The following is a 25,342-nucleotide window of genomic DNA, read 5'->3' as shown; positions in this document are numbered from 1 at the left end:
AAGGGAATTATCTTGTATGCAAGGATTTTCTAGAGTAGAGATTAGAGGTGCATAATTCTTTCCATGTATAATCCTTCCTCCTTTATCCCATGAAAAGCTCCCCTAAATAGGAAAGTTCAAAAAGGGCAAACTGATTAAGAGTTAGCTGAAAGCTCCACTAACTGCTAAGAATTCGTCAATAGCATCCAAAATGTGGTTTCTGTTTAAGAGGTTTAAATTGAAACACAAGTCTTCTGCTGTTCAGATATGAATTCCCTAATAAATCTATGTGTAGAAGCAATTAGCAAGTTTCATCTTATCGCAGCTGTCAAATAATAATACAAAAAATATGTAGGGTGATGGTATCTTTGATTTCTATTTATTTATTTATTTATTTATTTATTTATTCCTTTAAAAGTAGGCAGTCAGAAAAAAGAGTAATGTAAAAATTGGGAAAGATCATAGTCTTGAACTTGTTCAAGGTAATACCCCAAACTTATATGTGTATTATAAATATAAGGCTAAATATATTAAAAAACAAAACAAACAAACAAAAAACCCACATACTTTTTTGTTCAACAGTATTTTAAAATAATGGCCTGTCAATGAGAAGGAATTATAAGGAACATCCAATGAAGTTTTTTATGTTATCTCTATTACATAAAATGGAATTCCTAATGCTGGATTAGTCAATGCACTAATCACTATTAGAAATATTTTAATTCCTCATCTAATTTTTTAGCAATTCAGAAACCTATTTTCAAAAGCCCCCTAACTTTACAAGGTTTCATTAAATTTAAAATTGACCTTATATTCAGAAGCTATGCTTATTCATTAGTATCCAACACTGGCTGCCTTTGGGTACTTATAAAAATGCCTGGGAACTTACAAAATCTACTTCCAAACAAAAATCAATATAAATAGTCACTGCTTGATTTGACACTCTTAAAGTAAACTTTTCATTTCATTTCTACTGTGACACCTTACTAGTGTTGAATTGAGCAGTTGTGATGGGGGCCATGGAAATAAAAAATACATTGATCACATAATTTAATCACACTTACTGCTGACTCAGTTCTGCTCCATGTGGTGTATTTCTTAAGGTTCAGTTGCACCTTTCAACAGAGACTGTAACACAGAAGCTTTGTGAAAGGCCATTGCATGTATATTTTCTTTACTCCACCATCGTACAAATGGTTATGCCTCACACTAGGTGGATGCTCAGCTGCAGATATATATAAGCCCTGCAACTTGGCTGGGAGCATAGCCTGCACCATAAGCGGGCTATCTGCACCAGCACCAAACCAAACCAACTGTAACCCTGTGGCAGAGGCAGTGACAGCTCGAGTCCTTTCAACCAGCATTCTGAGAGCACCAAAGGATAAAACTCCTTTCTCTTAGAACATACCCTAGTGCACATCTACACCCACCACTTCTGGTTACACACATGATGACTGATGGGAATATAGTGTCCCTAAACCAACAGCATCTTGTGTCTTCCTAGTGAGTCTCAGTTTCTCCAAGGCCTGGGGGACCAATAGGCGGTGTACAGCACAGACTACAGTACATGTGTTTCCTTGGGAAAATTATTGTCTGTAAAATGCCAACATATAAAAATGAGTTCTGGTTTGCCATTTTATTTCTACTGGTATTTACTGAAGTACTTTTGTCAGGACACTGTTTTTAACACAGATAAAATGTGTTCTTGCCACATGAGGCTTCCTATTTTTTTTTTGTGAAGAATGGAAATTTTCTCTCCATAGAAATGGATGGTGATATTCTTAAAACCCTGCTTACCTGCTGATCTTTTCTGCCTCTGTTCCATGGTAACCTACAGTGACCAAGAAGCTCTCCAATATTTCTTATCATCTCCTAAAGAAAAAGTGATTCAGACACTGCTAATGAACATTTGCATATGGATGAGCCTATGAAATTTCTTCATTTCTATCCTCTTAATCTCCCTGCTTACTTCCATAGGCATTTACTACGCTAGCATTAGAAAGAATTAATCTAAAGTTATGTATTATATGTCTTTATTGGCATATATTGTGTGTAAACTTATCACAGACTAGTAGTGATCATACAAGTGATAACCTTAGAGTATGGAGGTCCTGTCATGAAAACCAGAAATTTAGGTAATGTAAAAAATAAACCAGATTTATTAAAACAAATAGGATTTCTCCCGCTTTCTTTTTGCTTGTTATCCAGCTTCCTAGCATTCATATCAATCACTAAACAGTGCTCTCTTTCATTTCTTAATCATGCTATTTGTGTATTTTCCATTCCTTCTTGGTCCTCTGCTCTTACAGTTCAATGCCCATTGACTGTTCCAACAAAGCTTCAGAGAGAAGGGTATGTTCCCCTGTCTATGACAGACATGCACCTTCTCCTACAGTTCCACTTACTAATTACTTACAAAATGAAAACAGTCACCTGTTAAAAAAAAGTCACATTTTGTACCCACTGCACAAATCAAATAGAGGGTGAGAACGTGTTAAATAATGTATTGTATAATTTATTTATACAATTTCTAAATACAACTCACTGCAAATGAATGAAATATATGGACTGATATTTAACCCAATGTCTAGTGAAGGATTGATTTGTAACAAGATTTACAGTACTTTTAAGAGATATATTTTATTTATCCACTGATTAGTTATTTATCATTTCATTATCAGTAAAACCTGTTGAATGCAGAACTCACTATTACACTGATGTATTTTGAACATAATATGAAGATCATGTAAGACTTTTTCAAATCAAATAATAAAATGATTATATTTGTTTAAGCCCTCTTCCTGGACTGAGTATCAAAGTAGCTACTAGCCACCTTGAAAGCTCCTATTAATTGTACGCGTATTTAGACAATATGCCTTTCATTTTATCTGCCGAGATTTCTGTAAATTTCAACTAGCCAAAGTGCCAGAAACGTCTGAAGGTAAGAATTTGTAGATCATATATGATTTGATAAAGATTAACATGCTTCTAGTCCAATGCAAATTTTATAAATTATGACATTGCAGCAACAACAAAAAATCTATGTTTTCCTACATTTGACCATTTAAAAAAGAGGTATTTCAATACCAAAAAAAAAATATTTATTTTTAATTTTACAATTCTGATCATACTTTGTGCATCATAACCTATTAGGATAGAAAATATATTGATCATACATATCAACATACAGGTTTGGGAAGAAAAATAATTTTAGGGAACACAAAATTAATATCCAGGATGAGAATTCCTAATGCTGAATTTCTGAAGAAATAAAATTATTTACACACTCTCAACTTAAGTTCCTAAGATGCAAGAAAGTATATGAATATAAAGTATTGCATTATGGCCTCAGTGTAACTTTTATAGGCAGGGATAAGATGCCAGTCAACTGATGGTGTAATCTACAATTTATGTTCCTTCTATTTTTTTTTTTTTAATTTTTATTTTTATTTATTTTCTAGACATACCTGAATTTCTCCAAAGCTTATTAAGATTTCTGGTAGTGATGAAACCCAAAACTACTAGTTTATCTTAGAAGGGTCCTTCAAAGTTCCTCTAGTTCTATCCAACGGACTACAAGAAAGAGCTAGTGGCACAGATGCCTAGAACACAACACAAGTACAAGGTTCAACATTACTATCCTGAAGATCCCTGTGTTTAGTGGCTAGTGGAGATGCCCTTACTTAACAAAAGCTGCAAGTTGCAACCTTACTTTTATATATACACAAACACACATACATATATATATGTATGCAAAAGCACTTTGAGTGACTTGGCCCATCTGACATTCTTAATAACTGGGATCCAGAAAACATTCCTCCAATGGATTTCCTTGTGAGCACACTTTCTCCTAGTAAAAACTGACCAGGTCAGGTCCACTCAAAGATTATCCTCTTTTCCTGTTGAAAAGCATTCAGAGCAGTAGGCAGATAGCAGAGAGTGGGAGGGTAGAGAAGAGAGGATGGAATAGATGGAAACAGATTTTAAAGTATTAATCTAGTAGTAAGAAATGCAATTTTCATTTCCCTTGTGTGACTGGATTTTAACCCCTGTCATCTATTTACAAGAGCAAAATGATCAATTACTCTTTAGTGTGGGATTTTCCTCATTTCTTTTGCTGGCACTATGCAATTTTTGCAGAAAATAATGCATGAGTCATTGAGGAAGAGAGAGCATGAATGCAACTAATGATTCACTATAGGTGATGGAAGGATTCCGATGAAAGAGGATTATAAACAAAGAAATAAATTTTGTACTAAAAACAGACTTGCTCCCTTCTCATTTCTATTCTGATACTGTGCTATCCAAAAGGATTTTGACAGCTACCCTAGGGCACTAAGCAGAGAAATTATAAGCAAAAATGCTCCCTCAGGACCTGAAATAGGATAAAGTTTTCAGGTGGATCTGGAAGACTCTTCCTTAAAACAGAGTATGCTTCAAATACCACAGGTCTTTGAATTTTAAATATTAAGTTTCAGTAGGGCTCCAGGAATAAGGGAACATATAGAAAAATGGCATAGTGTGAGACTGGATAAAAATGAAAATGGATTTTAATAAATCTCTCCTTGTATATCCCTCCAGACTTGCTCTATATTCAGCCTTTCTGGTGACTTCATAGTATTCAACAACCCTTAAAGAGTCTTTTTGAGTCTTTTTTTTTTCTTTTTTTTTTTTTTTTCCCAATAAATGGTTCTTCCTTGGAGACCACCAATGCAATAGCACTATATGTTTTCTACCCATTCCAAAATTTCTACTCCACATTGTCCAAATGTTTCATTCTGCAGCACCCTTTCCTCTTGTCCCTGGAGGCACAGTCTTTCCTCGTTCTCTGCTGTACCTACAGTACCTGCACAGTGCCCCAAAAGTAAAATACAGACAGACAGAGAAGCTATACCAGCTGTCACACAAACCCACAAAATGCCCTAACAGTCACTGCAATTTACCCCACAAAACTAAACAGGACAACTCAGCAGTCTCATTATTGAGTTTAAACCCAAGTCATCCATAGCACTGCTTCCTCATTTTGCATTCTTCTTGCCTGCTTTAGAGTGGTAATTTCTCCAGCGTTTGCAAGACACGTGGAAGATACGCAGTTCTTGTACATGACAGACTTTTCTGAATATAGCAATATAAGATGGCAACTAATCTTCCCCTGCTGGATACTTTTCCTGGATCGACTGAACCGCTAACAAATAACTAAACAGACAGGTAAATAAACAAACACACTCTTACAGATGGCAGCAATAATCTTTGGCAGATAATCTTTGCCTCAGGTGTTTCTTTGGATAAGTTTTCCAGGTAACTGAACCCCTGAAAAAAGATTCTAGCTTAGGGAAGGAATCACAAAGTAGGCTTCATGTCAACCATGGCATGGCAGTATGAGAGTTGGGAAGCAATCAAGAATTTCACACAATTTCCACCTATTTGCTCTCATCTGTATATGTAAAGAGCCTGAGCTGCGGTTCATAGTCATTAATTCACAACTCACAACCTTTTATCTAACCTGAGCATTTTATGTTCTGGCTTTGGGATTATTTTATGCGCTTGTGTTTTTCACTCTGCAAGGCAAATAAGACTGGAAAGTAAATGAATACTTTCACAGGATATACCTATGGCATCTGCTATTACTTTAGAAATGAAATTACTATAATTTCAACCTGTAAAAAGAACACATAGAATCTCCATATTGTTCTTTTGCTTGTGGTATTCAAGACAACAATATTTGCTGGTGCTACTGGAAAACAGTGGCAATATTTGGAAAGGAATTATAAGTGTCCAACATTTTTCAAAAATGTTTAATTGCTACTGAAACAAATGAACTCAGAAGTCACCAGCTAAAATGTGACTTTATTTGCTCCACAAATTTCCAACATAGGCAGATACAAAGGTCTGTTGTTTTTGTTTGTTTGCTTGTTTGTTTTTAAATGGACACATGACATTTTACTCTAAACTTGACTACTGATATGACAAAAGTATAATCTGTCCAACTTTTATTAGTAATCTCAGAAAAGGAAATGTTTCTTATTGGCAAAAACTTAATCCAGAAAGAAAAAAAAAAGAAAAAAAGGCACCTTTTAAAACAAGTTACTTCCTAAGTAGTACCCATATCCCAGTCACTAACTCATTACATTACTGATGCTCTGCATTCAATGGGACAGTGCACTGTAAACATCTACCAATACTGGAGTAACAAAATACACATTTTTATGCCTATGTGTTAAGGAATTTGAAAGAAAGGCACGATTATTCCTGAAGATACTATTGTGTGGTAAAACTCAAGGAAATAAATGAATGTTAAATTATAATACCACTGATAATGTAATTAACTAAAACTAATGAAAATTCTGATGGTTATACTCTCTGCTCACACTGTAAACAACAGCACATATGGTGCAAATGATATAGCAGTACAGTGTTCTTCATTTCAATTGACAAAACAATAAAATTAAGAATGTACTTGGTGATGGGAGGACTGAGTCAACTAAGGAAAAAATTCAGCGAACTGCCTGAAGGAACAGACATACACTTAGACCAGATATCCCTAGAGCAGGAAAAAGAATTGTGCTAAACTTGACTTCAGATAACGCTCAGTGTTAAGAAAGACTGAAATAGTCTGCAATGAGGGAAATCCATAGAATCATAGAATGGTTGGATTGGAAGGGACCTTAAAGACCATACAGTTACAGCCCACCCTACCATGGGCTGGGACACCTCCCACTAGACCAGTTTGCCCAAACCTCCATCCAGCCTGGCCTTGAACACCCCCAGGGATGGGGCATCCACAGCTTCTCTGGGCAACCTGTTCCAGTGCCTCACCACCCTCTGAGTAAAAATTTTTTCATAATATCTAATCTAGATGTACCCTTTTTCAGTTTAAAAGCATTACTTCTTGTCCTATCACTACGTTACCATGAATTCTGACAAATTCAGACTCACAGAAATATAATACTTTCCACCTTTCAAGTAACTCAAGAAAGTGAAAATCAAACCATCCAGAACGACTGCATGCATGAGAGAATTCTAATATAGTTTTCTCCAGATTGCTAAATCTGAACTAGCTCAAGGCCTAAATATGCATTAATACCTACCTTTCACTGTACATTAATCTCTGAGCACAACCAGGCTTAACACATGGTTTAGAAATTAAATATTAACAATCTCAACCTTATGTCTTCTGTAGACAATTTCATGATTAAGCTACATATTTTTATCAGTATTTGTCTAGTACAACTCCACATGTTGATGGATGCTGTATAAGCAGTAACTTCTAAGCCAATTTCTTCAGATCATTTTAGTTACATCCAGCCAACAATTTGAGATAATAAAATCACAGAAAACCGTAACTGGAAAGAGTCCAGTGGATTCCAACCCAAAGCAAAGCAGACTTTACACTTAGACCAGGTTGCTCTGGGCCTTGTCCCAAAGAGTTTTTAATTTTCCAGGGATCTATAACACACAGCACTCTGAGCATCTACCTCTAGTGCTTACAAGCACTCAGCATAAGAAATACCAATAAATACTTATGTTTTCTGATGCCTGAATAAATATCTCTTCAAAATCTTCAGATGTCTGGATATCATTAACTCAGTAATTACAAAATAAAAGAATGAATTGAAAAAGCAATCTGAAACAAACTTCCTGAGTCTACTGTCTTCCCCCCACCCAAAAAAAAAAGGATTTTGAACATAGTATGAAGGGGAAGGGAGAGGGTGAGGGGGATGTTTTCTACCCATCCTCCACGGTTTGTCTATCCACTGCTCACTATGCTGTTCTCCTTCCTTTCTATGGAAATTTTCTCCTTCCTTGGGTTATGAATTTAAACATAAATACTTAATTTGGGTTTAGAGAAAAAAAAAAAAAAAGCAAATAACCACAAGCAGAAGTAATCTTTGCAAGCAGAAATATATTCCATAACAAAAATATGGCAAAAATAGTTTTCTTCACAATATCACAATATTATTTCCTACCAATTTATGTACAGCTTTAAATAGAAAGTTGTTCCTGAAACTGTTCTTGGAAATTTCTGTGGTGTAAGTCTATCCCCTTTATCACCACCAATTTTTGTGTACTACCACTTGGTAAGTCATTTTATTTTGGAGAAGAATCCATCACAGAACTACCAAAATAATTTTTGTCAGGAAAAAGCAGCAGGTCACCTTATGCATTTGCTGTTAGACGCCAGATCCTAGGAAGAGCTCACTGCCCAATGACTTTATGGTGAAATACAGAGTGCAGAACCCTTAATGGAGTTTCATGAGATACTTGCAAACTTCTGTGCTTCAAATTTAGGAACTATGCTGCAGGTTTAAGGTTTTCTTTAAACAGGAAAAGATTATTCACTTTGACATCTCTGTTTAGGAAATCTTTCTGTTAAAACAGACAGCATAGTAAAAACTTTAATATTCACATTTCAAATGCGTTGTCACAAATATTTTGAAATATGTTACTTGAAGGTAGCTAGTTTCAATAAATACTTAATTTATTATGTAAAATATTTAAAAACCTTACTACCACGCTCCTCAACAGTAAAATTTGGTCCCCTTTTCCTAATTATTATGTAAGCTTTTCCATACAAAGCCTATAATGAATACATGCATTTTCAAAATATAATTGAATAATTGTCCTTGAGAAACCCTGGGTTTTAAAAATTGTACACTGGGACTTCTGTCACAAACAGAATGGAATAATCAGTTTATGTTCTTCTGATGTTGTCCTTCATCTTCACTGCAACTGTAAAAATGCAATTTTTTTAGTATTTTGCTCTACTGAAGATTAAATATTGCCCAACAGTACAATTTTGAATAGGATTCATTGTCGTTTCTAGATCTGGCAGAGGAAAGTTTTATATTAAGCCTCTGAAATTAAAAAAAAAAAAAAGTAGGCATAAAAAATATTTAAAAGCAACACCTTTTTTAAAACAGTTTTAGTGAACAACTGATACGATGTACCATAACTTGAGGAAAAATGCAGTAATTAATCTTTGAGAGCTCAAAGGGACTTTTCCATCACATAGTAAAAGAGCTATGGAACTTGTTTTTTTGGGAAGCTGATGGTCTCATGGACCAAATTTTAATGGACCAAGACCACCATCCATACAAATGGTCATGCTTACTCTTGTGAAATTTGCCTGCCTCTGCCAGTGCTGAATTTGGTTACAGGTTTATAATAAACAGGTTGCCTTGAACTACAGGCTGAGCTATCTAACATAAAGGCAACTGCTTAAAACTTATGGCAGACTCTACAGTGGAAGGGACCTTCATGATGAAAGACAGTCATTAACCTCTCTGTCCAAAGTGTGATTAAAAATAGCAGGGCACAGTTATTTGAAGCTTCAAACCTTGGGCAACGTTTACTTCCGAGCAGAGTGAATATAAAATATTACTTATGGCACATAGACTAGCATGTAGATTTGAAATTGCAATTATTATATAATTAAATTATATTTTTAGTATGATTAATAGTGGGTCAACTGCAATTCCACTATGGTTGCACATTTAGGTGTGTAATATTTTGGAAAACAAAAACAAAACCACCACCAGCAACAACAACAAAATAATTATGGATTAATTTATCAGCTTCCAACCTGGCACATTGTTTTTGTATATTGCTACATAGCAATTTCCAGGAAAAAAACAAAACAAAACAAAACAAACAACTTCCCTTCAATCAATTAAACTTAAAAAAGCAAATAATAATGTCATCTTTGTAAAATATTCATCTGATTTATTTGACATACGGTTTCACCTATGTCTAAAACATAAAATCTGTGATTATACCTGTGAGTATTTGCATTTTAGTAGTATGAATCCATTGTGAAAAAGGAAACATTAACACTCTTCACAGTTCTTTCTTGAGAGGTATTTTTGGGGAAAACAAACAAAGCAGTGAACAGTAGCCTCATAATAAACTTCCAGAATAAGTTTCTCTTTCTGGGAAGAACACCAAACAATGGTAACAGTAAATGCCTGAAGTTTCATAGGTAAGAAGGGACAGTTTTCTTCAGGATCATCAAAGCTGGGATAGCATGTTGGAAAAGTGACACAAATACAAACACAGAACATCTGGCATTTTTGGCCTTATTTCCTCTGGAAGTGCAAAAAGCAGCAGGATTTTACTCCCAGAATATTTACAGCTTTGAAAAATTCAAATCATGCGTGTTATTTCACTGAATGTTGTCAGTTGTGCTATTTTAATTATCAAAATGTGATTTTCTCTGTCTAATGAAAAGTAGAAATCTCAGCTCAACCAAATTGCATTCTTCGTTATCTGATACATATTTTGTGCTTACAGCTGTCTTGCAAGTAGCTTTCAAATGTTAAGTCCAACCAGCTAAGCAGACAAGCAGCTCCTGTTAAGTTTATATATTTGCCTGTTAACACAGAGTTTTTCAAAACACCATGGAACTGTCTAAGTTTCAGTTTCCGAGGGATTTGTGCTCCTAATTTTTACACAGACAGAGCTGCCACTAAATATAAACCTGAGAATACATGTGATACATTCATACATCTGGTCACTGGCACTATGAAAGAACCTTAGGATCAATACATCTTTCTGAAGTTTTTTTTCCCTGTAGAAAATGCCTGATGAATCTTTGTGATTGTTTACCTTTCTACTAGATTATTATAAAATTATTTAAATGGTATAAGATTTGTATACGGCTAATGTGATTTTAAGTCTAGAGTCAGATGCAAATCAGAAGCATTATATAAAAAATATATTTAAAAAATAATTTCATGTATTCTCACCATAGACAGTACATAGCCTCAAATATAGATGGAGTCTCAGTCCTATTTTGGACAATCTGGGTCATCTTGAAAAATGATTATTTATCCAGAATGGCCCAAACTTGAAAGTCAGGGAATAAAGTAATTTTAAAAAATAAATAAAAAAAAAGATGAAAAGGAGAGTTTGTGATGGTTTAACTGGTGATTAACTGGTAAGAAACCATTGCAATGAGTGGAGTGTAATGTTTACAGACAGTATAGCCTATACAGGTTAGCATGAAAGAAAGCACTCAAACCAATGTGAAAACGAGAAATAACTGAACAAATTCCTGTGTCTTACCCTTAGACCCTCAAAATAGAACAGTAGCTGAACAGATAGTAATGTCACTTAGCCTTGCTTCTAGCAGATCTCTAGAAATATAGGTATAAAATGCATGTAACCGTTCTGCAGAATCTGCTATATATCACTGCAACATCTGAGCATGTGGTGCAGAGGTTCTCTCAAAAAAATCCTCCTTTGCCTTTTAAGGTACACCTATGCTTTATACGTGTGTTGTGTGTGTAAATTAAAACCTACTCTTTCCACATCTATAATTTCCCAAGGAATATAACATGTCTTCACATATACGCAGATGTGTGTTCTACAGATTCATGTGCTCAGGAAGGCACATATGCTATACAGACTGTCTTCCATGAAGGCAAGAAAGATCTCCCCAAGGCAGTAAGGTTCCTCCTGCTGTTTTTTTTTTTTTTTTTTTTTTTCACAGTTTGCCTGTGGAAAGTTCTGCACTACATACAGAGTTGAATGTTCAATTCATACCTATGACTCAAAAGCTGGATACCCATTTATACCACTCTTCTGATGGCCGTGTGTTAGGAAGTATCAATATGAGATGCATTATTGACTGTAATCGTTGGTAAGTGCACCTTAGAAATAATCCTATAACCTGTCTCCTGGCATTGGAGGCTTGCTTTGGCCTGGTACGCTAGGTAAGCAGTCGGTTTCCCTGAAGTCCTCTGAACACAGTCTTCCTCAAACTGCAGTTACAATAAGTGGTTATGAAATGACTTCCATAATCTTAATAACCTGGCACATGCTCAATGTTGTAAGTAATTGCTGTAATTCGACTGATACACAAAGCAAGACTTTAAGAGAAATTATTGAATGGGTTTCAATTTTGCCAATTTACACCTCAACATGGCAGTGAATAGAAAGAACTATTAGCGATATCAGACTGCACCTGCATATATTTTTTTTTAATCTGAAGAAGCTACTGAGAGATATCAAATTTCTCTCCCCGCCCCCCCCCAGCCCCCCTGCTTCTTGTCTCCTTGTGTTTTCCATCAACTGTTTTGCCCAGTAGCTACATCATAAATGCATGATTCTAAAAATGTTTTCTGACATCTGTTTCCAATTCATCTTTTTTCATGCCCTTTTCAAGCTCCATATCCTATCATCAGTACAGTGGACCAGATTTATCCCTGATGCAACTAATATAGCTACTGGCTCTATGGATGGTTTTGGCCTTGTCTGTTCAGAGGGTTAATTTCTGTCTAAGCTATTTAAAATGACATTTCAATGCAATTTCCTCTTAACTGTCATGTTCTGTAAGATGCAACTGTAGTTCTCCTGTAATTTCCATTTTCTCCCAGGACCACATCTATGGCTTTTTACAAAGGTTACCTATTCTATGCTACACTTCTCTTATTTGAAATTCCAGCAATGGATTATTACCAGAAATATAGCAACATAATCACAGGTTTCCTTTTTCCAGGGAAAAGGAAACCTGTCATTCTATTTGTCACAAAAACTCAGAAGAAAAATTTTCCAGTCAGCCACATGGACTTACAGGTATTGTAGGCATACAAACAAACAAACAAAAAACAACAGCAAACATATGAAGCTGTGCTTCATTTGCTAAAGCAAATGTTCTCTGCCCATTCCTTATGTGTTCAAAAGAAAAACAACAAATGATACTTTGTCATCCCATATACAAAGTGTCCTTCAGGAAAGAAATTTTGTGAAGAAGCCACTTGCATATCACCTGTAAAACTAATCTAAACTGGGATGTCAGACATTGATGAAGCTATCAGAATACCCTCTAGCTGGGCTTTCTCCTTCTGTATACTTCGTTCACCTACTGTTCTTCACCTCTACCCCCCGCCCCCCCCAACTTCCCACTTCACTGGGAGTCATTCTTTTCCTGGCCTCTTTATCTTTCTTATTCATCCTGTTGTCCTGGTTCCAGTTAGGACAGAGTTAAGTAGCTCATAGTAGCTGGTAGGGTGCTATGTTTTGGATTAGGATGAGAAGAGCACTGATAACATGCTGATGTTTTAATTGTTGCAGAGCAGTGTCTACACCAGGCCAAGGACTTTTCAGCTTCTCGCTCTGTCCTGCCAGCGAGCAGGCTAGGGGTGCAGCAGGAGCTGGGAGGGGACAGACCCAGGACAGCTGACCCAAACTGGCCAAAGGGGTATTCCATACCATCTGACGTCATGCTAAACAATATATAGGGGTGTCTGGCCGGGGTGGGGGGCCGGCTGCTCAGGGATAGGCTGGGCATCGGTCAGCGGGTGGTGAGCAATTGCATTGTGCATCACTTGTTTTCTTACACATTATTATTGTTAATACTATTATCATTATCACTATTATTATTATTATTGTTATTATTATATTCCTTATATTCCTTATATTATTATACTCCTGTCTTAATAAACTGTCTTTATCTCAACTCACCGGCTTCACTTTCCCATTTCTCTCCCCCATCCCAGAGAGGGAGGGGGGAGGGTGAGCGAACGGCTGTGTGGTGTTTAGCTGCCAGCCGGGTTAAACCACAACACCTGTCCAAAGGAGGGCTTTTCAGCCCTGCAAAGTCATGGCTTGATTTTAGCAATGGTCATTTGGCCATTTGGTTTCTTTAGTCCACTCTGTTTCTGTGCTGTACATCAAGGTTTGGAGCTTTTGGGAGGGCTAGAAAACAACTTTCTGTTGTTTGGTGTGGCACTATGTTGCAAAGAGCATCCTCTCAAAAACTGTAACTCTTGGCAATGCCCTAGGTCCAGACAATGGACCCTTAAGAACCTGTGACAGGTATTAAAGAAACTCAAATCACAATTACCCAGTAAAGTGTTGTGTCTTTAAAAAAATCAAAAAATAACAGAAAAATTTGTACTTTCTTGTTACAACAATGTTGTGTACAGACATACACAAAATAAAGTGCTTACAAATGAGATTATTTTAAATTTTTCATGTCTGAAACAGTAGCAAGTTCTTCTATTCAAGCTGAAGTTTTGGCTTTTATAAATGAATTATTAAAGCAGTATTCTAAAATGTTGAGCCAAGAAAGAAGTCTCTTACTTTGAAACCTTGACCAATAAAATATTTTCCCTACTTATCTAATATTTTGCTTGTATTTAAATATTTGCTTGCATATAAACACAGGCATGCCATAATAGCTGGGGAAAAGAAAACACATTTAAAATTTCACTATTATGCCAAAATGCCTGCTACTGTACATGTTGAGAAAAGCTTCTAATGTAAAATGAATGTAGCACCTGTACATTTCAGGCTGCCAAATCACTCTCTGACAGTAAGAAAAAATGATGAAAAGTGAGTAGGCAAAAATTCTTTTTTTTTTTTTTTTTTTTGATAACTCAAGTCTTTGGCACACTGTAAGCTCTTGGGTTCTTGGGTTTAGAAAGGTATGAATAAATAATGAGAAATGACTAAAAAGTTCTCCAAAGAGGACAAATAAACTTTTCATTGTTGTACATAACATGAAGCAGATGGTTAGTGATAAACAAGTTACTGCAATAAATTGGATCCAATCCAAGCAACCAAGCAGTAAAATGAACCACTAAATCCCAGTTCCAGCCTTTGGTACATGAGCTGCTCTGTACAGCAAATGGCTGAGATCTTGCCTTTGTCAGTACCCTGTTGGGAAAAAGGACAGGAAAAATGTGCTTCTTCCCCCCCATCTCTTGGACTCTTCCTCACCATTCCTTCAGCTCTCACTGCTACTTACACTCTTTTTCTACGTGGTTGTGTGTTGACTCCAGGTGTTCACACTCTCATTTGCTACCAGCCTTTGAAAAAACAGTGAGGAAGACTATATTCATTATTAATTTCTCCACCCACATATTACATCTACGCTGTTTAACTACAGCAGCAATATAATATCATTTATAAACTTAGTTTCTACTGTAGCGTCTTCTCCAGCACTTAACTGCATTTGACTGCAACCCAGTATCACCAGTTTTGTTTTGTTCATACTTTGGAGATTTGTGTATCACCTGGTGATGATCAGTCAGACACATACTGAGAAATTTTAAAGCAAATTTGGTGTCAGATCCCTTCTTCAGAAAGGGAAGAAGCAGCTGCTTCAGAAAGGGAAGAAGCAGCTGTAGTTTTGAAGGTCCTTTGTTATTGCACCACAAATAAGAGTGTATAGGATATGAGGATACATTACATAATTTCATAATCAAACCAAAAGAAGGCTGAAAGTTTCTGAGAAAATCTTATTTCTTGTGCTTTATATTCTTTCATCTTAGTCTTTTAAATATTAAGTAACATTAAGTGAAAAATATAGCTATGTGAAATTAATACACGAATAAACAGCTTTCTTGATTTTGCTCATGTGATATATTTTGAAAACAGATCCAGAATAAACTGTTTGTCTGATAAGCAGAAAACCTCTATCAGTATTATGGATTGATTTTAGTTTCTTCCTAAATCCTAATGGAAGAATACAGGATTCACTCCCTAGCTCCCCCCCCCCCCCCCATGCCCCCCACCCCCCCCCCAAAAAAAAAGAAGTGGCTTGACAACACTATTAAGCACAGAATCCACAGAATCTAGGCTCCTGGAGTGGTACATAATTTACATTTCAAGCATTACAAGTGCTTATGAGATTTCACTCATGTTTCTACTTCATTTTTCCTAATTACCATTCAAATTTTATTCCTTGGAACAGACTCAGAAACCCCTCTTACCTTAGATTCAATGGTATTTAAAGAATAAAATGTTATGTACACAAGCTTGTGAAGTGGGCCCATGCGAACCTACCAAGGTTCAAGTCCATGTGTAAGGTTCTGCAGCTGGGTTGGGGCAATCCTGGACATGAGCACAGACTGTGAGAAGAACTCATTGAGAGCAGACCTGCAGAGAAGGACTTCGGGGTTCTGGTGGACAAAAAGCTCAACATGAGCCAGCAGGGTGTGCTTGCAGCCCAGAAGGCCAACTGCATCCTGGACTGCATCAACAGAGGAGAGGCCAGCAGGTCAAGGGATGTGATTGTCCCCTCTCTGCTCTGACCTTGTGAGGCCCCCCATGAACCATGAAGTGCAGCTTCCAGGTCTTGTGCCCTCAGAACAAGAAGGATGTGGAGCTGTTAGAGTGGGTACTGAGGAGGGACACAAAGACAATCAGAGGCCTGGAGCACTTCTCATCTGAAGAAAGGCTGAGAGAGCAGGGGAAGTTCAGCCTGGTGAAGAGAAGGCTTGGAGATGCCTTAAAACAGCCTTTCAGCCTTCTTCACTCAGAGGTTGGTAAGGCACTGGAACAGGTTACCCAGAGAAGCTGTGGATGCCCCATCCCTGGAAGTCTTCAAGGCCAGGTTGGATGGGGCTTTGAGTAACCTGGTCTAGTAGGTGACATCCCTGCCCACACAGGGGGATTGGAACTAGGTGATCCTTAAGGTCCTTTCCAACTCAAGCTATTCTATGATTATGTAATCCAAGAACAGCAAAAGCTAGTCCAACATAGGTTCTACTGTGGTTACTCAGCCCATCTAAATGTGAGACTCTAGGAGCACTCAGGGTTCTCTAGGCCAAGTCTGTGTCCCAGGTATGCCCAACCTGGGTAAAGGCCAAGAGTGGAGCAGTACTGCTCCTCTGCCTCCCATTCCTGTTCACCAGTTACTACACAATGCAACTGTAGGATACATGGGTAACAGATGACTACCAAAGCACAAACCCACAGGTCAAATCAGATGAGGGATGAAATTACTTACAAGCATAGGCAGTGGAATCAGAACAGGTCAGACATTTTCTAGTCAGTAAGAGAAGAAGAAGAGTGGTACAATCTAATGGGCAATTCTCTATCAAACACAAACCAGTACAACAGTACAACACCTTCCAACACATAATATGTTCTAATTTTTATTTTGTGTTGCAGAATCTTCTGGCACTATTAAATAAATAAATAATTTCTGCTTTTTATTTCTGACATTTTAGGGCTTCTATACTAGCTCAAATTTTCTTTGAAAACATGCCATAAAAAACGCAGTTGCTGAAAGCTCATGAAGTATTCACTTGAACATGATTTAAGACTCACTGCATGTCTGAGAGAGAAATAATTAATCCCCTACATGTATGGTTAATGAATGATAGTGATACAAACCTGTTAAAAGAGGTACTAGTATATACAAATACTTTTTTAATAGTTTCCCCACCTCAGCTTCTTAGTTCAAATTGTTAGACCACCACTGAAGCTTGTTATGTTGCAATTATTCTTTCCAGAAATCAATGAGTCATTTGTAATTTCTTTACAACTTTATTTCTTGTTCCTGCAGCCATAAAAGAAGTGACTGAAAAATATGTCTTTGTACAACTGGAGCAAGTATCAGGATAAAGAAGAGGGAGAAAATGAACAACGCTTGTAAAATGCATTAACGCTACAACATTTATTTGTTGAGCCTTAAGTTTATATGAAGTTTTGCTTATCAAATTTATTGTGCTGTTTCAACTTTTTCCTTAACACTACTTCTGCCTCAGCAGTGCAATTCAAACTCTATCAGCTGTTTATGAGAAAACTACAGAGCAGGTCTTTCAAAATAGTGTATAAAAACACATATATGTCTCCCACATGAAGGAATGGGAAACAGTTTTAGTAGATTTACTCTCAAGCGTGAACGTGATCAGAATTGACCTCAAATTGTCCTGGACTATAACTACCTACTAAAACAGAATCTGACACATTGTGTACCTTTGCAGTGAACACTGTCATACTTGGCTTGTATACCGCAGTGAAAAATTCGAATATAAATGATAATAAAGCAAAATGTAAATATATGTGCTTTAAGATGAAGCCGATGTTAACTATTGGCATTCAGATGAAGACTGCATTCTTATTTTTCTAATAGTATCTCATCCTGGCACTAAGATAATAATACTCTTCTCCTCACATTTTCGTGAAAATACATAAGTTATTCACCATATTCTCACAAAAGATTTTTCTAGTTAGAACGGTGTTTTGCAATATTGTAAGAAAATGGTCCTTTCAGCAAGACTGTTTTCCCAGTTTCTGAAAAACACAGTTTCAAATACTACAGCTAGTCTCCAAGAAGTGTATAATTATTACATGTTTGCAAGTTAGACATACTCCTGAAATACTACTCTTGTATTTAAAAATCAGGTCACCACAAAAATAAAAATAAATACTCTCAGGTATTCAGGATGATATTCAGTTTGTTTTAATTTCCCAGTAACATATTATGAATAAGGTTGCAAAAATTTCAAGTATGGAAATGAATGCATCGTCACAATTTGGCCTATGGGGACCTACACAAGTTTTCCTGCACGGACTGGTAACCAATGACTCCAATCAGTTATCACTGCAATGCAGGTAAGCACACAATGCATCCCATATCAGTTCTAGGAGGAGCCTCACAATTTCTATTTTGAACCATGATACTTTTTTTACTTTGACTTTTTGTCAAAAAGCGTGGGAGCACTGAATCTTTATTGGTTGAGTCTCCAGCGCAAATTGTTCAGTAATTATTGCTGATATTATCGCTTCCCTTCCTGGGAAGGGGCAATCCTGGTTATATGTACAGACAAGATGCTGAAGAGCAGCCCTGCAGAAAGGGATCTGAGGGGTGTTTAACTGACAGCAAGCTGAATGTGAGCCAGCAGTGGCAGCCAAGAAGGCCAACCATACCCTGGGGTGCATCAGGCATGGCATTGCCAGCCAGGTGAGGGAAGAGTTTGTCCCACTCTGCTCTGTGCTGGTGCAGCTCCACCTCGAGTGTGTGCAGTTTTGGGCACTGTGTGCAGTTTTGAGCACCACAGTATAAGACGGACATAAAACTATTAGAGAGTGTCCAAATGAAGGGCAACAAAGATGGTGAAGGGTCTAGAGGGGAAGATGTATGAGGAGCAGCTGAAGTCACTTGGTTTTTTTATCCTGGAGGAGACAGGGAAGACCTCATCGCAGTCTACAACTTCCTCACAAGGGAGAGCAGAGTGGCAAGCGCTGAGCTCTGCTCTCAGGACAGTGACAGGATCTGAGGGAATGGCTTGAAGCTGTGATAGGGGAGGTTCAGGCTGGATTATCAGGAAAAGGCTTTTCACCAAGAGGGTGGTTGGGCACTAAAACAAGCTCCCCAGAGAAGAGGTCACAGCACCAAGCCTGCCAGAGTTCAAGAGCATTGGAGAATGCTCTCAGACACGTGATTTTTTTTTTTTTTTGTGGTCCTTTAGGGATCCAGGAGTTGGAAGATCCTTGTGGGTCCCTTCCAAATCGGATATTCTATGATTCTATGATATGCTTAACTAAATTTCAGTCAAATAATTACTCTGTCGATAGCTATTCCCATTTTTGGGGAGGTTACTTTTTCACTAGTAATTCAATTGTCAGAATCTATAAGGGGATGACAAGGTGGCATGTACTGAAGTATTTTAAAAAGCCATAGCACACTACTTTATATATCATAAAGAAGGCAAATAAGTCCCAGATATTCTTATGGCTTTTTTTTTTTTTAATTTATTTTTCTGGTTGATTTTAGACAGAAAGAACACAAACTGAAAGTTAAAGAAAAATTAAAAGAGACAAAACCTTTTATTTATTCTTGGTAAGACAACAAAACAAAAATAAATTAAAAAAATCCACCAACAAGCCCTTAGCAGGAAAAAAATAAAAGCTTGACCACTACCTTATTAATGCAAAGAGGACTAGTGTGGTTTCTGCTGTTAAAAGTCCATTTGTAATTCACCATATCTGCAGGAATTATGTTTTAGAAAATAAATTTATATGAGAATTTCTTCCTTATATATTCACTACTTTATTGGCATTATGACAACCTGGTACAGAAATACGTTTTATATTTCTTAGAAGTTGCAAACTAGTTTTCATTAATTTTAATGAAGAAGTGCATTTTATTAGAAGGATTGCTCAAATCACACCATAACTCAAATTCATTTTTTGATTATATCTTCTCCTCAGCTACACTGATTAAGGCATACCATTTGCAATAAATCATGGTATGTATATATCAAAACATTTCTCCTGCATCTTTTCATGCTTTTCAGATACTAGCAAAGCCAAGACAGAAACCTACATCCAAGTGACTGATGCTTATTCTTTTTCATCATTGTATAGTAAAATCAAAAGAAGCACATAGCCTTAGATGTTCACTTTTAATAAAGCAGTCATTAGGTCTCTTTTTGATTTAATATAAATATAAACCCAGTGTCCAAAAGAAAAGAAAAAGAGAATCTTTCTCCTGTTTCACTGACAATCTCATGCCTGTCCATAGATCACTTCCTACTTTGCATCAACAACAATTTTGAGGAAAAAAAATTTCAGACAGCTTTGATTTCCCATATGGTTCACTGCTTCATCACAAAAAAATGTCTGTGGTTGACTCATTGTAGGGGCTGGCACAAGAATGAGCAGCTAAAATGGGTTAGGATTGTTTTTCAGAAACAATGCTGGGTAAAATGCATACTAAATGACATCAGCACTGGGAATTGAGGAGCATTTGTCTATGGCCACATCCACAGGCTGATTCTGAGGCTGATTCCTAGACAGCCAAATAGCACTTTGGCTGCCGAAAGGATTTGTCACTACAGATGATCTCTGTTGCGGATTTCATACTGATACCAGAAAGATGTCTGATTCTGAAATAATCATTCTAAAAGGTGGAGAGGCACATCCAAGTATATCCATAAAAGTCATCCAACCCCTTCATTTCAAGTCACCACATAAGTAGAAGCAATTTATTAACACTCTGCACTGAGTTGTGTCTGTTCATGAAATCCAAAGTTTTAATTTTCCATTTCTTCTGGCATGCTTAACTGGTTTTCTCATCTCTTTTCTTTGTCAAGTACAAAATAGCACCTGCTGGAAACATCAGAAAATTATGTTTTTCGTCTGTCTTTTAATGAAAGGTGCAACCGCTCATCTAATGGCTAACAGGGAGTGTTAGGGTAAATTACTTTGCCCTCCTGCTTACCACCATAGGTCTTCAAAGTGATTTCCTCAGAATTAGTATGTCTGTTTTTAAGAGACGCCCAATTTTAATCTACAAACTTTGTCATGTGGATCACTGACTACGTCTAAGTAAGTTGCTTCATAGCTACATGCCTCACTGCATAGATTATTTCTAGTCTGATTGTATTAACTTGGACAAGAGCACCTTATGTTTTTACTATATTAATGGGCCCTCTGTTATTGGAAACCTTATTTCCACTGAGTTCATGAGTGAGCCTCTTTCTAATCCTTTAAACTCACACCTAGAAAATTTTAATATTCAGGATGGTTTTAAGAATATGAAATCACAAATTTATTTTTTTAATTATATTTTCTGAAGATCAGTAATAAAGACATTTTCCAGTAACAGCATCACTAGATCTTCATAGAACCATAGAATCATAGAATGGTTCAGATTGGAAGCGACTTTAAGGATCACCCAGTCCCAACTCCCCTGCCATGGGTAGGGACACCTTCCACTAGACCAGGTTGCTCAGGGCCTCTTCCAACCTGGTCTTGAACACCTCCAGGGATGGGACATCCACAACCTCTCTGAGCAACCTGTTACAGTGTCTCACCACCCTCTGAGCGAAGAATTTCCTCCTAACCTCTAATCTTGGCACTCTTAGACACCACTTTTGCTGTTCAACCTGCTCATCAAGGCTAGTAATGCTAGGAATCAATGCTTCAATGTACAGCCACTAAAGTGAGCACATCTAAGCCAAGTGGCCGAGATATGGTATTTTACCACATTAAAATTCTCTCAGAACAACTCTGTGCTGAATACTTTCTCTGAAGGCCAGTAACAGGGAATATTTGCCATCTGTTTTTAGTATCTGGTGTAGTAACCACTCAGCATAATTTTTTCGTAGTACCACATATTTTTGCTTCAAAGCCCACAGAGTTTTTTAGCCCACAGATAAAACACTCCTATCCTTATTTTAACCTGTTGACTCTAGTATTGCAATGGTTGTGATCTATGAATAAGTGTCTCCTTGAAAGATGTGTTCTGGACTAGTAAACACGATAAAAAATTGGAGATGTTCACTTACTGGAAGAAGTAACTCTTTGCCTATCTAACAAGACAACAACACTACCGGCTAACATACTACCACTGTACAAATACATCACTGTGGACATATCATGACTTGGGTAAAATTGCATCAACATATCTGTGGGTGATCTTCTACAAGTTCCTGAAGAGGAACCGTTTACATCTATCCTAGGAAATGAGCCAGGACAACATTTATATTATGCCCACAGAAGCTCAGTACTTCACATCTTTGCACCAAAGTGATCCTGCAATCTACCATTTTTCATGATTCTTAATCACAATTTAATCACCTCTCCCGTCATCACAAATCAAGTAGAAGTGCTGATGTAATCAAAATACTTTTACCAGTCCCGTACCAAGCCCCTGCTTTCCAAAGTGTGAGAACCACCCACCATTAAAGATGAGCAAGGGCCAAAATGGGGACAAGACCAAGAACAAGGCTTTGAAGCGCACCTGCAGCAAGACCAGGGTTGATAATGGACTCTGAAGCAGTTTTCTTCTATGAGAAGTTTGGTTGTGTCCATGCAGAGACATGAAAACAACATATGTAATCCAGCAGTGCCTGAGGTGCCGCTATTCCAGCCACCGCAGTTTGGGAAGAATGGGCAGTGGGTGGCATCCAGTGCACCCAGCAGTGGCAACCTGACACAGACACCCAGAAACACACTGTTCACTCAGGATAATTCAGCTGAAGTGTCAACAGACTCACACACCTGCCCCAGATCCAGGCTGCACTGAAAAGCTGCCTGGTAGATGTACACCAAAGACACATGATCACAGAATGACAGCCATACAAACAACATCCATCCCATCAAACACAGGGAAGTCAAAACCCACCACCCACTTCCAATGTCTCAGCCTAGTCTAGCTGCACAGGGTTGACCTCAGTGAGGTTTTCTTTATCCTCTATCTTGCAGTACAACATAAACCTCTGTATTTTTAACAGATTGCTGTCGTGAAGCTAAAATAGAATGTATATTTTAGCCAATTGGTAAAATGCTGTCATGTCTCTTTTACTGCTTCCCACTTTTGACATCTATTCAGCACCTTTCTTCTCCATAAAGAATAGAATGAAATTGCCTAAAAACCAGTGTTAAAAATAAACCCAGGGCACAGGATGGGAGGTGCAGGGCAGTCCCTGTGGCCAAGGGGCAGCCTTTCTCTCTGGCAAGCCAAATGGCCTGGGGGAGCCAGCCTCAGAAAAGTGGCCCTCAGCCTCCCCCAACCCTCCTCCTTGTCCAGGTGAGGGCATCTTCCAGGCTGCTCCCAACACAGACGCCTTTGGCCACGCGTGGGCCACTCCATCACAGAGGCTTGCTGAGGTCACAGTGGCCACCACTGCCCCGCCTTTGCTGCGGGCCCTATAAAACAGGACCCCTGCAGCTGGCCCACCATTCACTGAGCATCTAGGCCCTCTGACTGCCAGCTTGTGTGGCAGGAAGAAAACTAGAAGCAGCCAGGTGAGTGGCGGGCTTCCTTGGTGTGCGAGGACAGCAACGCAGTCTGGTGAAGCACCAAGAAGGAATGCATCTGACCAGAAGGAGATGTGTCGTGGGCGGAGAGATGGCATCAGCGGCACAAGATATACCAGTGCCCCAGAGATCTCTGGCGCCCAGTCCACAGACACATACAGGCGATACCTTTGGCACCGCAACGATGAGGCGAACAGGATGACCCTTCAAACACACAGCGACAGGGGGCCTGGGTCTTACCACAGGAGCAACAGTGACACAGGGCGAAGGCAGGAGTGTCAGGCAGACAGCTGCAGGGAGCAGAGGCGCATATGCAGGGAGCATAGGCCAGAGCACAGTGTGGGACCCAGTAATGGCCGTAAACCAGATGGCACCATCAGACCCATGCATGAAAATCAAGCCAACAGTGGCATGGGACCGATGCGTGGAACTGGACGACCCCCTGGTTCAGCACCCTGGCCTGAAAACATTCCTGATAGAAGGCATCCCGTTTGGGCAGTCCCAGGCAAGGACTGGCTTAGCCTTCTGCCCAACACTGTGGAGCCCATGGAGCTGGATCCACCAGATGTGGAGGAACAGATGGAAGTGGATCCACCTCTGCCAGAACAGACCTGGGACTACTGCAGCATGTCTTTGTGCTCTGCCATCCGAGAGCACCAACAGCGTCGCAGGAGTACCCGGCAAGCCCCCTACTTGTTGCTCAGGCTCCATCATAAGCATTAGCTTGGAGCCACCAAACATGACGGACACCCTGCAGGCTTGACTGCAAGATGTCCCAGCAATAAAAAGCTCTGTTGCCGTTTCTCAGGGATTGTGTGTTTTTTTTTTTTTGTTTTTTTTGGGGGGGGGGGGGGGGGGGGGGGAGGGAGGAGGGGATAATGGGCTAAAGTTGCACCAGGGGAGGTTTAGGTTGGATATTAGGAAAAACTTCTTTTCCAAAAGGGTTGTTAGGCATTGGAATGGGCTGCCCAGGGAAGTGGTTGAGTCCCCATCCCTGGAGGTCTTTAAAAGACGTTTAGATATTGAGCTTAGTGATATGGTTTAGTGGAGGACTTGTTAGTATCGGGTCAGAGGTTGGACTAGATGATCTTGGAGGTCTCTTCCAACCTAGGTGATTCTGTGATTCTTTAAACTGTTTGTCCACCAAAACACTTGATTGTGCCCCAAAACTGATGAAAACTGAGCTTTAAAAATACTGCACACAGCTAAATGTGAGAACTTTCTATTTTACCTCTTTAGATATCCATTTATTCCTTTAGATCTCTAAATTAAAAATGTATTATATTGGAGGACAATATAGTCCTTATAGTTTTAATACTTTCTTTTTCCTAAGTCAGCTAGTATAAAATTAACTTCAGGGATTTCCTGAATCTACACTAGTAAATTAGCTAGAGGCAGAGACTGTCATTATCCTTTTCTATTGGGAGTATTACACACTTAGAGCGTAAAACTTAGACAACTGGAGACTTTTTAAAATGAAATAAATTCAGCACTTTTTTCTTTGCATTTTAAAATAACAGAGCTATGTCATTTTAAACACCTGATTCCTCGTTTCCCTTCAATGAAATTTCTAAGCATATTTAAATCCTATCAATGAATATATTTTAAGAGATATTTGACAATCATGTATTTGGATATTTGGAGTACACAAAGCTTTCTTTCCCAAATTTTGCTGCTAGACATTAGTGACACATCAAATATGTTGCTCTTTGGAAAAGGGTGAAAAAACAACGAAGGGTTGATTTCCAGTACAAAATAAAATTACAATTCCAAGTTCGTATACCACATCCTGTTAACATACATCAGGGAAATAAGGACTGATGTGAGAACAGCAAACAATCCTGTGCTTCACTAAACG

The 25,342-nt window shown here is 38.1% G+C and overlaps 1 protein-coding gene across 4 annotated transcripts in view; it reads right to left on the bottom strand.

Moving 5' to 3' along the window:
• The window catches only part of PRR16 (proline rich 16), a 174,817-nt gene that overhangs the window by 22,181 nt on the left and 127,294 nt on the right, over positions 1-25,342 (bottom strand). The window lies entirely within an intron of this gene.

Source organism: Anser cygnoides, chromosome Z (genome assembly GCF_040182565.1).
Source record: "Anser cygnoides isolate HZ-2024a breed goose chromosome Z, Taihu_goose_T2T_genome, whole genome shotgun sequence".
NCBI lineage: Eukaryota > Metazoa > Chordata > Aves > Anseriformes > Anatidae > Anser > Anser cygnoides.
The sequence above is the reverse complement of the archived record's forward strand: the minus strand, read 5'-3'. Positions and strand labels throughout refer to the sequence as shown.